This window comes from Nicotiana attenuata, unplaced genomic scaffold, assembly GCF_001879085.1.
Source record: "Nicotiana attenuata strain UT unplaced genomic scaffold, NIATTr2, whole genome shotgun sequence".
Lineage (NCBI taxonomy): Eukaryota > Viridiplantae > Streptophyta > Magnoliopsida > Solanales > Solanaceae > Nicotiana > Nicotiana attenuata.
In genome coordinates this window covers 55,718-69,479 of record NW_017674852.1, presented here as the reverse complement: position 1 = coordinate 69,479, position 13,762 = coordinate 55,718, and positions in this window count along the sequence as shown.

Here is a 13,762-nt window from a genome sequence, read left to right as displayed (position 1 = left end):
TAGAAAAACCGAACTGAACCGAACTTAATTTCAGTTCGGTTTCGGTTACTACTTTTACAAAACCGAAAACCGAATAACCGAACCAAATTTCTTCAAACCGAACCGAACCGACCGAATGCCCACCCCTAGACGGGACGACATTTAGCCGGGACAGTGGCGGGACGGGACAAACGAGACGAAACGGTAGGCCCATCCCGTCCCGCTAACAAATGGGATGGGATGGGACGGGACGGGACGGATTCGCGGCCTTAAGTGTAGTTTTTAAAAAAAATTATACAAGCATTATGTTTGGCAACGTCTAGTTTTTTGACAATGACTAAGTTTTTAAAGTTTGCAACGGCTAGTTTTTTGACTTATTTAATAAACTTAAATGTTAAAACGGAAATTAGGAAACTAAGTAAAGAATTATAAAATATTAAAACAAAAGACTTGTAATGAAATATTCTAGTAATTATAATAGAGTTATAATTTATTTAATATAATTTCAAACTATTAAGTAACTAAGACAATTCATAAAAAAAAAAAATCAACGCTTAGATCCTTTTATTTTATTAATAGAACTTTCAAATCTCACATACAAATATAATTCTTTTGAAGAGTATCTAATCTACGCAGCCACCTTCTAGGGAGGGTTCTTGTTTGAACTAGGCCTCTTAGTAGCCAATTACAAATTATCATACTAATATTTGTAAGCTCCTAATTAGCTTCTTTGTAACTTATCTAATATTCTCTCGAACATTGTTCTGGAATTGGCAATGTTGATTGATGTTCCATGACCTCCATGCCGTCATCGCTCCATCAAGTCTAATATCATTGTATTCTTCTTCTTCCCTAGTGGTTAATTTTTCAAAACCAAGATTTCTTCTTTCTGAATTAATCCAATCTTTGAATAATACGGAAATCTCTAGATTGTCCTCCGCTAATGAATGTCTATGATCTCCAATTTGAAACTTTGTCGCGCTAAAAGCCCTCTCTGGTGCTACTGATGATGCTTGAATAGCCAGGATATCTCGGGCCATTATTGAAAGTGTTGGAAAAGCCTTGCCACGCTTGTTATACCCCATTTTAACCTGTTCAAATTAGAGTATAACATATTGGTGATTATTGAATTAATTACGAATTAAAGAGTCGCCACCTAATTATTTTAAAGGTGAATTAGGACACCTTACGGTCTACTAAACTTTAGAGATTCTAGGGTACGGGTTCAAATTAATCTTAAAGAGAAGGTGTAAAGCACTCTTTAAAATCCATGATAAATGGTTAACGGGGACTTAAATTAAGGCTAATTTTAGAAAGAAATACTTATATAAAGCTAAGTGACTAGTAAAGATTATTCAAACAACTAGTTGTGAAACTTTTTTTTTTTTCGTACAGGATCTCCTTGTAAAAAGAAAGACTTAGACTTGAACTTATTTTAAAGATTCATTTGGACTTAAAAGAAAGCTTATATACTTTTAAGAAGACTGAAGCAGGAGACAAAGTAAAAAGTTCTTCAATAAAAGTTTTAATGATTTAAAAGAGACCTGTTAATTAGAAAGATACCTTGATCAATTGAGTTCAATTTTTAGCTACTGCCTTTTGAATTATTATGCCTAACAATGACGTCCTATTTAACCAAACGGACTTGAGTTAACCCAAATGAGATCGAGTAAACAATTAAGAAATAAATTACAAACAAAAAAAATGGTTTATAAAAGTAGCAAAGGTAAGATAGGCAGTCATCTCCTCTATTTTTTTTTTTCGAAAGCCCTAAATATAATTTAAGAGTGGAAGAGAGAATAAAAGGGTATGCGTGCTTCATGTCTAGCAGCGACATCGAGTCCTGCGTCAGAACTCCTTGACGCTCCGGTGTATCATGCAAAACAAAAGAAAGACAAGAAAATGGGTAAAAAGAATCTAATTCAAATAATCAGAAAGGAAGAAAAATAGCTGAGTAAAACATCATGTAACGTATAAAATCGCACAATAACAGATACTACGACATCTCATATTAAGATAAAAGACAAAGACCTAACTCTACCTAAACAGAAACTAAATCTCACGCTCACCACAAGAAATAAAGGGATATTACCGTTGTATAATTTTTAAAAGTCTTTAAACTTCATCATCAAATACATAGTAACAGGATAACACATATGTATTGACAAACAAACACAAGATTCCAATTAGTACAATATATAGTCAATGGTAACAACCAGAGGAAGATTTCTTTATAATTTTAAAAGCTGTACGTTCCTAGCATCTCTTGTAGAAGAACTAATCCAAGGTTTACATCCTTCATTTTAATACGGCTTCTGTATTCAATAAGTTTTTAATCGTAACTTCCAAATAAGAAAGACAAATGTAACCTAAAGTGAATTCAAAAGCAACAGATATCCTAAGACATGGTTCTGAAAATAGAGAAAAGAATCCTATATTCATGATAAGATATCACGAAATATTGCCCGAATGTCAGCATATAAAAGGAACGAGACATAATTCAGAAACTTTAGTTAATAACAGAGAACTAGTATGCAAACTGAAAATCGAGAATAAAAGCAGAATATGAACAGGTTGTGAACATCTTAAAATAAAATAAAAAAGAAGTTACTGATCATAATCACAAATTCACGCCTAGGAATTGTTTTCTTAACAAAAACTTATATATCCACACAAGCATTTCGTCAAACAGCCGTCAATCAAGTATTTGAACAAACAGTCATAAAAGTTAATTTTTCTAGGGATATAGTTTCTAGTACATTTGAACACCATCAGTTCTTCGAATCGTCAAGAAAATAGCAAATAGCATGGCTTGGTCAGTAAAGTTTTAACAAAGCTAATTTGAATACAACATGACTTAAAATGTGAATTCTTCACACCACTTTAATATCAAAAAATATTATCTGTACATTTCCTAAAACAGATAAATCATAAACCTAAGACATGCTTTTTTTAAGCAAAAAATACGATTCCCTTAAGTGAAAGAACATAATTAAAAAATCGGATTTTACCTCTTGTTGGGCAATGAATTGGAACTTTGAGATTTTGGATCTACTCTCTCCACGTAGCAAGATCGACACTCTATTTTTTTAGCAAACTAAACAGGACCGAGATTACAGAAAAGAAGAGAGTTACTTGTTGACTTGATTTTGCCGTGTTCTAACTATTTTCGAGGATTCCCGATGATCTTTCGGCTTGAGAGTTGAGGAGTATTTATAGGAGAAAACTAGAGTTTTGGAAGCGGGAATTGAATGATCCGTTTGAAATTCAAAAATTGCTCTTTCAAGATCCGTCCAAACTGTGACAGAAAGAAGATCAATAAAATCATCCTCTTGTTCAGAGAAACAGCGATTTGGTCAACTTTGATACAAAGTTTTAGGCTTTTCGTTGAATATCAAGAGAGAGATGAAGGCTTGTGATGAAAATGGTGAAACCATTCTGATTTCATGTGAAAGCAAGTTGGAATTTTGTCCAAGAGAGGAAAGGGTTAGGGAGAAGAACAAAGATGGCGGCTAGAATGAGATGGGGAAACCCTAGCAAACTGAATATTGATGAGGTCTAAATTTTAAGAAAGGAGGATCATTGATCATTTAATTTTAATCCTACAGCCGAGATAAGAGCTTCTGGAGGATTCTTTTAGATGGGCTAGGCGTATTGGGCTTAAAAGAAAATTTGATAGGTTATATTTGGGCTTGTTAGTTTTCAAAAAGAATTTGACTACATGGGCTAATTATTTTGGCAGATTTGCGCTCGTCTTGAAGATGGGTATCCCTTTGAGCCTAATTTGATGGCATTTTCTTTCTTTCTTATTAATTTCTTTGAGCTTCCTTTTGGTCTTGCTAAATAAAATATAACACTACTATTATTTAATACTATAGTTTGTATAAATAACTACTATATTCTTTGGATAGTAATTAGTTTGTATAATAAATATAATATTTAATCCTATACACAATATTAAATAATAATTATGGTATTAATAGTAACTACCACTACTGATACTACTACTACTAATAATAATAATAATAATAATTACTAATAATATTGTTAACAGTGATATCAATACTACTAATAATATAATTATAATAATGGTAATAACTAATCATAAAATAAATAGTAATAATATACTATTAGAGCATTAATGACTAGAAGCCGCAAGGAAATTAAGTAGAAAAAAGGTGGGACAAATTGAATGTCAACAATGCTCCTCCACCATGCAAAAGTTGTTCGTTGCCTTCTTGTCTTTAATACTTTCTAATCCTTGATTAGATAAGAATCAAGTTCATCATCAATAGAGAGATCAATAACTTTTATAGTTGTTGAGGTAGCTGCTTGACGTTCGCAGGACCTGACTACTCTTCCTATTTCAGTTTTAATTATATATACATTTCCAGACTTGAGTATTTTCGTTCAGATATTGTTATTCAGATTGTTTTAGAGGCTCTAGACTCGTGACCCCAGGTCTTTGGGAGTGTTTTATCAGACTTCGTGTTTTTCTCAGTATTATTCTATTATAAATATTGGATTATTATTCTAAAACTATTATAATCTCTTTAGATTGTCGGTTTGAGGTTTACGGTTAATTTGGGAACGATTGTGGTCTGGCTTGCCTAGCAATGTTGTTGGGCGCCATCACGACCGGATTTGGATCGTGACATAAGGTCAAGACATGACAACACACATGCTGTTACCACCGGATTATCTCACATAATATTTTAAACCTATAAGACATGATCCCTATACATCTAAACTAGAATAAAGTCCTTATCACATCATAATGCCATAGATTAAAAAACTAGCAGAACATTAAAGTAAAAAGATGACAAAGACTAACTTTACACCCCTTTAAAAGTTACTGTTAAATTAGCAAAGATGCTAGCACTTAATGTGGATCTTATGGAAGAACGTGAAGGCATAATGTCCACAAGATAAACATGTGAACATTTTAAAGTCTATTTGAAACAAGCATTTTAAAGCCTATGGGCATGGCACCTAAAGTTTGCAATAAGCTTAAAGTCAGAATTTTTCTATTAGCACGCGAAAACAGAAAAGAGACGCATTAATAAGTATCAGAAGACATTTTCTTATTCAAATATGTACGTAAGCAAAATAGTGATTAGACCTGAAATCATGTCACTAACTACTGAAATTCAAATTAATAGACTGATACCCTAAGGAAACACCAACAATATACATGACATATTTATTATCAAATGCAAGAAAAGATTTGAAGTTACAACGTGATGTGCAATTATACATACATTAGACAAAATACCCAAACGACAAGTTCTTTTAAGGACACAGTGTCAAAATATTATTAACACATTTTAGTACAACTAAAGAAAGAAAACTGAAACATGATTTTCCTAAGTAGGCGTGTTACTTAAAGGAAAGAGAAATCAGAAAAAGGGCCGAATTTTACCTCTTGTTGGGCAGTGAATTGGAACTTTGAGATTTCAGATCTACTCCGTCCACGTATCAAGATCGACACTTTATTTTTTAGCGAACTAAACAGGACCGAGATTACAGAAAAGAAGAGAGCTACTTGTTGACTCGATTTTTGCCGCATTCTAACTATTTTCCAGGATTCCAAAAGATGATCTTTCGGCTTGAGAGTTGAGGAGTATTTATAGGAGAAAACTAGGATTTTGGAAGCGGGAATTGAATGATCCGTTTGAAATTCAAAAAATGCTCTTCCAAGATCCGTCCAAACTGTGATAGAAAGAAGATCAATAAAATCGTCCTCTTGCTTCAGAGAAACAGCGATTTGGTCAACTTTGATACCAAAGTTTTAGGCTTTTCGTTGAATATGCAAGAGAGAGAATGAAGGCTTTGATGAAAATGGTGAAACCATTCTGATTTCATGGTGAAAGCAAGTTGGAATTTTGTCCAAGAGAGGAAAGGGTTAGGGAGAAGACAAAGATGGCGGCTAGAATGAGATGGGGAAACCCTAGCAAATCTGAATATGATGAGGTCTAAATTTTAAGAAAGGAGGATCATTGGATCATTTAATTTTAATCCTACAGCCGAGATAAGAGCTTCTGGAGGATTCTTTTAGATGGGCTAGGCGTATTGGGCTTAAAAGAAAATCTGATAGGTTATATTTGGGCTTGTTAGTTTTCAAAAAGAATTTGACTACATGGGCTAATTATTTTGGCAGATTTGCGCTCGTCTTGAAGATGGGTATCCCTTTGAGCCTAATTTGATGGCATTTTCTTTCTTCTTATTAATTTCTTTGAGCTTCCTTTGTCTTGCTAAATAAAAATATAACACTACTATATTTTAATACTATAGTTTGTATAAATAACTACTATATTCTTTGGATAAGTAATTAGTTTGTATAAATAAAAATATAATATTTTAATCCTATACACAATATTAACAATAATAATTATGGTATTAATAGTAACTACCACTACTGATACTACTACTACTAATAATAATAATAATAATAATTACTAATAATATTGTTAACAGTGATATCAATACTACTAATAATATAATTATAATAATGGTAATAACTAATCATAAAATAAATAGTAATAATATACTATTAGAGCATTAATGACTAGGAAGCGCAAGGAAATTAAGTAGAAAAAAGGTGGGACAAAATTGGATGTCAACAATGCTCCCTCCACCATGCCAAAAGTTGTTCGTTGCCTTCTTCGTCTTTAATACTTTCTAATCCTTGATTAGATAAGAATCAAGTTCATCATCAATAGAGGAATCAAAACTTGTTATATCATCCATATCTTCCCATAAAACTTCTGCTCTAGACTTGAAAGTAGAAGGAGCAGTTTCACCACCTGTTGTTTCCATAGATTCATATTTATCAAACATTGATCTAGCATAAGAATATATGCTAGCTTGGCAGTCTTCGAGAGATGGTTGTTCATTTTCTTGAATTGCTAAATTCTCATAAATTTTACGAACAAGTCCCTTTGTACCTCTTAGTTTTAAAGATCGGTTAAGTAGAGTAGAAATTAAATAAACTTGGGGAATAGGGAAAAAATACTTTTTAAATTTTGAAATCATTTCATTAATGGCCGGTGCATAAGTTGGATTTGTTTTATACTTACTAAATACAACAAAAATTCTACAAATATATCAAAATATTTGTGTAACAGTAGGATAATATATACCGGGAAATTATTTTGTAGCATAATAAAAAATTTCTAAAAATTTAGTAAGCTCTTTGATCTCATCCCAATCAGAATCAACAATTTGATCAGCGGGGATACAATTATGCATATTTGTCACGACCCTAAACTGATCCGGCCGTGATGGCGCCTATCATGGAACTAGGCCAGCCGACAAAATCCCAAATCAAACCAATATTTTATAATAAGACGTTTTAAGCTAATAATTAACAAAATCCCATAACATAAGTCTAGATAACAAGTGCGGAAAAATAACACAAGCCCGACATCGGGGTGTCACAAGTCACGAGCTTCTACAAGGTCTGTCTAAGTACAATAGAGACTATCATAGTCTGGGAATAAGATACTAAAAGCAGTCTGAGGAAGATAAGAAGGAGAAGTGCAAGGCTGCGAACGCCAAGCAGCTACCTTGCCGACTCCGAAGACCTGCTGGAAGAACGATCAGCGTTCGCTATCGCGACCCGCAACTCCTGGATCTGCACACAAGGTGCAGGGAGTAATCTGAGTACGCCAACTCAGTAAGTAATAAAAATAAATGAAAGCTGAGCAGTAAGAAATCAGATGATTCCACATCATAGCACTACAGCAAAACAGTATATTTCCAAAACAGTACAGTAATCAATTATCCCATGAACACTCAGTTTTAGTAAAACCTTTTTAAAACATCTTTCAATAGTTTTCAAACAAGTGATGAAACAGTGAGTAAAAATAATGAAAACATAAACATCCCTCGGGCAAGACATGTACCATAAACCGCCCCCCGGGCAAAATATCAACAGAACCAGCCCCTCGGGCTACCTCACAATCACTCATAGTCAGCCCCTCGGGCAACAACATAAATCAAGAACAGCCCCTCGGGCAACAACATATCAGTCACACTGGGTACCCACGCTCACTGGGGGTGTACAGACTCCGGAAGGGCTCCTACAGCCCAACCGCTATCATAAGCCATCTCGTGGCATAATGAATCAGGCCTTCGGCCTCTCATATATCACAAAATAGTACAACCTGCTACGGCGCGCAGCCCGATCCCATAATATCCTCACAAAACAGGCCCTCGGCCTCGCTTAGTCAGAAAACCTCTCGAGCCACTCGGACTATCAGTAAAATAGGGTGCTCAGCCCAAAATATCATTTTTATACGCCAAAACGGAGTAAGAAAGACTGAGTTATGAAATCAGTAAAGCATAGCATGACCGAGTACAGATATTAAATCAAAACAGTAAGGAATAGTAGTAAAAAGCCCCTAAGGGTCCAAACAGCTTGGCACAAGGCCCAAATATGGCATTCAGCCCAAAATATAGTACTATTTTCCAAAGCACAATAGTATCAAATAGTTTTCAGTCAAATATGCAACTTAATAGTTGCTACGGGACGGACCAAGTCACAATCCCCAACGGTGCACGCCCACACGCCCGTCACCTAGCATGTGCGTCACCTCACAATAGTAAAACAATGCAAAATCCGGGGTTTCATACCCTCAGGACTAGATTTACAATCATTACTTACCTCGAACCGGACGAAAATCTACTCCGCAATGCCCTTGCCTCTCGACTCGGCCTCAAATCGCCCCGAATCTATCCATAACCAGAATCATATCATCAATACATGCCAAAGGAACAAAGCCCACGCGAAAATTATCAAATTTAATCAAAATTCCCGAAATTGGCCAAACTCAACCCTCGGGACCACGTCTCGGAATCCGATTAAAATCACAACAATAGAATCCTTATCCCCTCACGAGTCAATACATACCAAAATCACCAAAATCGGACCTCGAATGACACCTCAAATCCCCAATTTAAACTCTCCAATTCCAAGCTCTAATTCCCCAATTTTCATCCTTAAATCCCACAAATTTCATGCTTAATCAACTGAAAATCACCATAGAATCGAGTTTTAGGTTCAAAAACATTACCTCAACGTGTTTCCCCTAGAATCCCTCTTCAAAATCCTCTAAAAAGCTCCAAGTCCGAACAAGGATGGTGGAAAATAACTCAAATTTTGCGAAGTCTCAAATTTATAGATTCTGCCCAGCAAAACCGCATCTGTGATCCCATTCCCGCATCTGCGAGACCGCTCCTGCGAAGACCTTTCCGCTTCTGCGGAATTTCATTAAAAGCGCACTTCCGCCTCTGCAATATACTGAAAGCATATGCGGCCGTCGCAGATGTGCGGACCAAGCCGCACCTGCGATCCCATCTGCGCACCTGCGCCTGTTACCCGCTTCTGCGGACCTCGCACCTGCGGTCCCCAATCCGCAGGCGCGGATATGACAGAAGCAGCAACACCAGTTGCAATTTCTCAAGTTCAAACTTTCCAAAAACTATCCGAAATCATCCTGAGGCCCCTAGGACCTCAACCAAAAATACGAACAAGTCACCTATCGCCGTTCAAACTTATTCCAACCTTCGGAACACTCAAAACGACATCAAAACACCAAATCGCCCTCGGATTCAGGCCTAAGGATTCCAAAACTTCCAAATTCCGCAAACGATGTAAAAACCTATCAAACCTCATCCGAATGACCTGAAATTTTGCACACACGTCACAAATGAAACGATGAACCTACACCAACTTCCGAAATTCCATTCCGACCTCGATATCAAGATTTCCACTGCCGACCGAAAAATGCCAAATTTCCATTTTCGCCAATTCAAGCCTAAATCTACCACGGACCTCCAAATTACATTCCGAACACGCTCCCAAGTCCAAAATCAGCTAACGGAGCTAACCAAATCATAAAAATCCAAATCCATGATCGAATACTAAAAAGTCAAAACTTGATCAAACCTTTCAAATTTAAAGCTTTAAGCTGAGAATCATGTGTCCATTTCTGTTCTGATTAACCTGAAAACCAAAGCCGACGATTTACATAAGTCATAATACATCATACGGGGCTAGCCATGCTCGAGAACTGGCAAGCGAAGTGTAAATGCTCAAAACGAGCGGTCGGGTCGTTACAATATTAAATACCTTTTGTATAGGCACCCGATAATCACAAGCAACTTTAAGCATTTTATAAGTAGAATTCCACCTAGTACAAACATCTTTTGGAACTTTTCTAAATGGAAGATATGCACTAGCACATTTTTGAGCAAATTCACGAATTCTACTCGCTTTATTAGCACGAAAAATATAGCCGCAAGCATGTTGTATTTTACTACAAGCATCAGAAAATAAATTTATACCATCTTTTACAACCAAGTTAAAAATATGGCATGCACATCTAACATGTAAAATTGCTGGATTAATTGGACAAAGTCTAGTTTTTAAGCTAGTTGTTGCGATTGTATTAGCATAAGCATTATCTAAGGTGATAGTTAAAACTTTATCAGTGAGTCTATAAAAATCAAGTATTTGTAGAACAGTAGTTGCAATATGCTCCAGTGTGTTTTGAATCAACAAATTTATAACCAATAATACCTTTTTGCATGTTCCAGTGATGATCAACCCAATGACATGTAACAGTTAAATAATCACAACCATTAGGACTACGACCTATATCAGATGTGATAGACACTTTACAATATAAGTGAAAAAAATACACAACGAATATACTGAAGATATTCGGTTTGAAATTTAAAGACATCATAGGAAAACCTTGAAAAGCAGGATTATAAGTTTCTTGTATATAATGCACAAAAGCAGGGTGAGAAGGAAAAGTAAAAGGTAAGCCACAGACAGCCACCATTTTTGCTAAGTTCTCACGATCTCTATCTTTGTTATAGGGGCGCAAAACAGTACCAGAAGTAGGGTCAAGCTGTTGTTATACAAATTTAGAACCCCCGCCAGATCCACTAGGAGTGCCAATACCGGTGCTAGGATCCATAATTTTTTCGGCTTCTATGTTAGCTTGTATCCATAAAGATTTGTGCTCCTTAAGTAAGTGTCTGGTTAAACCCCCCGTCCCACCACTTTTTGTGTGCGCAAATTTCTTTGTAAAGTTTCATGATCTAGTTGTTCTCCGAAATTAATATTATAACATGCGAGGGGGTTGGGAAAATGAAATTTCATCAACATGAGTTATTTCATCTATATTTTCTAATTCTAGGATAAGGGTTAGGATTAGGACTAGGATTAGGATTACTACTACTTTCACCTTTACTATTTTTTTTACTACTTTTTTTAAACATGCCAAATACATTTTTAGGTGCCATAATTTAAATACGACATTAAATTAAAAAAGTTAACACAAAAATTAAACACACAAATGAAATACGAAAATAGAACACGTAAAGTAAACACAAAAATTAAGCACTAAAATGATACGCAAAAATTATATATTAAAATTAGGAGATAGAACGAGTGCACCGTGATTAAATATTGACTTGAATAAATTGCCCAAAATATTGCTCCAAATGCTTGACGAATTAATTTGAAGCTTGAAAGTTGCTCCAAAAATTTGCCCAAACACTTGAAAGTTATCACTTGATAGTGAGAACATTGAGAGAATAATATAGATAGAATGTAAGAGATTTGAGAGAGAATGATTGATTTTTTGTGGGAAAAAATGAAGAAAAATGGGGGTATTTATAGTAGAAAATAGGGCCAAAGTGTAATTTAATAAACTTAGGGGTTATATTAAAAGTTTGAGGGGGAGGGAGGGGGTAGGGGGTGCTTTTTTTGGGGGCGGGGTGGGGGACGGGGTGGAGGCCGGTTATAGCCGTTTTTGGCCGTTGGGAACGGCTATTTTTGCAATTTCCCAACGGCTAGAATTTAAACAAAAAATTACGCGGGACAAGCGGGACGGGACGAAACGGGACAAAATGGCCATCCCGTCCCATCCCGTGTCTCGTTTAGAATGAAGTGGGCCGAGACGGGCCGGGACGTGATCGGAATCGGAATGGGACGGGACGGCCCGTCCCGTTGGACAGCCATATAATGGACAAGTAAAAGTGAACAGAGGGAGTATATAAAAATGCTATAGAAAGTTACGTAATCACAAACGGAAAGTAAACAAAATACTATCTTTATACTTAAATTTTCCTAAGAAAATCGTACATAAAAGAGGTATTCAACTATTAGGTGTAACAATTAAATTTCGTTCTTAAAAAATAAATAATCCAGGAAATAAATGTAGATATACATAGTAATATTTGATTTCAACAATTTGTGTTGGTTACATTTTTAGCAATCTTAAATAAAAGGATGTAATCCTCCGGTTCTTCTCCTCACGACCGTTAACTCAAGGGCCTTACTTGGTTGAATTTATGGACTATATGACTATATGTTATTCAAATTTCACCACGAATAAGGAGCCGGGCTTTGATTACAAATGCGGAGGTATGAAAACTTGTGGCCCGCCACTTAGAGAGGAATACTTGATAGAGATGAGAGCTTATGTATACATTTTCTGAGTATCTTTTGGTCTTATGGGAACTCATATTTATAATTGTAGGAGAAGATAGTTTGTGATGAATACAAACTTTTTTTTTCCAATGATTGGTGTACTTGAATGTGACGACCCGACCCGTCGTCACGAGAGTTACCGCCCCGTTTTCCCCATTCTATGCCTCTTCATGTTTAATTATCGACATTTGGTGTGTTAGGGTTGATTTGGATTGGTTTTGGTAGGAAATGAGACACTTAGTCTCTTTAAGGAAGGCTTGTAATGGAAAAGTCAACCGGATGTTGACTATTGAGTTAGAGGGCTCGGATGTGAATTCCGGTGATTCGGTTAGCTTCGGGGGATGATTTGTGACTTAGGAGTGCGATCGGAATCGGTTTTGGAGGTCCGGTGTAGAACTAGGCTTGAATTGGCGAAGTTAGTATTTTGGCGAATTCCGGTTGATAGGTGAGATTTTGATCCGAGGGTCGGAATGGAATTCCGAGAGTTGCAGTAGCTTCGTTAGGTGATTTGGGATCTGTGTGCAAAATTTCAGGTCATTCGGAGGTGATTTGGTTGGATTTTTGATCGAATGCGTGTTTCGGAAGTTTTGGAAGAACTTAGGCTTGAATTCGATGAGAAATGTTGGTTTTAGTGTTGTTTGAGGTGTTTTGATGATTGGAGCAAGTTTGAATAAGGTATTAGGATATGTTGGCATTTTTAGTTGAAGTCCCGGGGGCCTCGGGTGTGTTTCGGATGCCCAACGGGTCATTTTTGGAACTTGTTGGATTGCTGAACTGCTGGTATCTGGTTTCCTTCTTCGCGAACGCGAGGGGTGTCTCGCGAACGCGAAGAGGAAAAATGGGGGGCTGAGATTTGGCCTTCGCGAACGCGAAGGATGAGACGCGAACGCGAAGGAGGGGAACAATGTGCTACGCGAACGCGTAGAAGGAGTTTGGGCCTGGAGTTAATTGGCCTACGCGAACGCGAGGCATGCTACGCGAACGCGAAGGGTCTGGGGAACTTGGCCTTCGCGAACGCGAGAGTGGTCTCGCGAACACGAAGAAGGAGGGGTCAGACCTGGGCAGAATGTTTTAAAACATTTTATCCGCGAACCCAACCCACTTTTCCTCCATTTTTGGGCATTGTTGAGAGCTTTTGGACGGGGATTGAAGAGAGTTTCAACTGGGGTCGATTGAAGGTAAGTTTTATGAGTTAAAACATGATTTTATTGTAGAATCATCCTTGAAATTCATGAGAATATAGCCAAATTGTAAGAAATTAGGGTTTGAGTT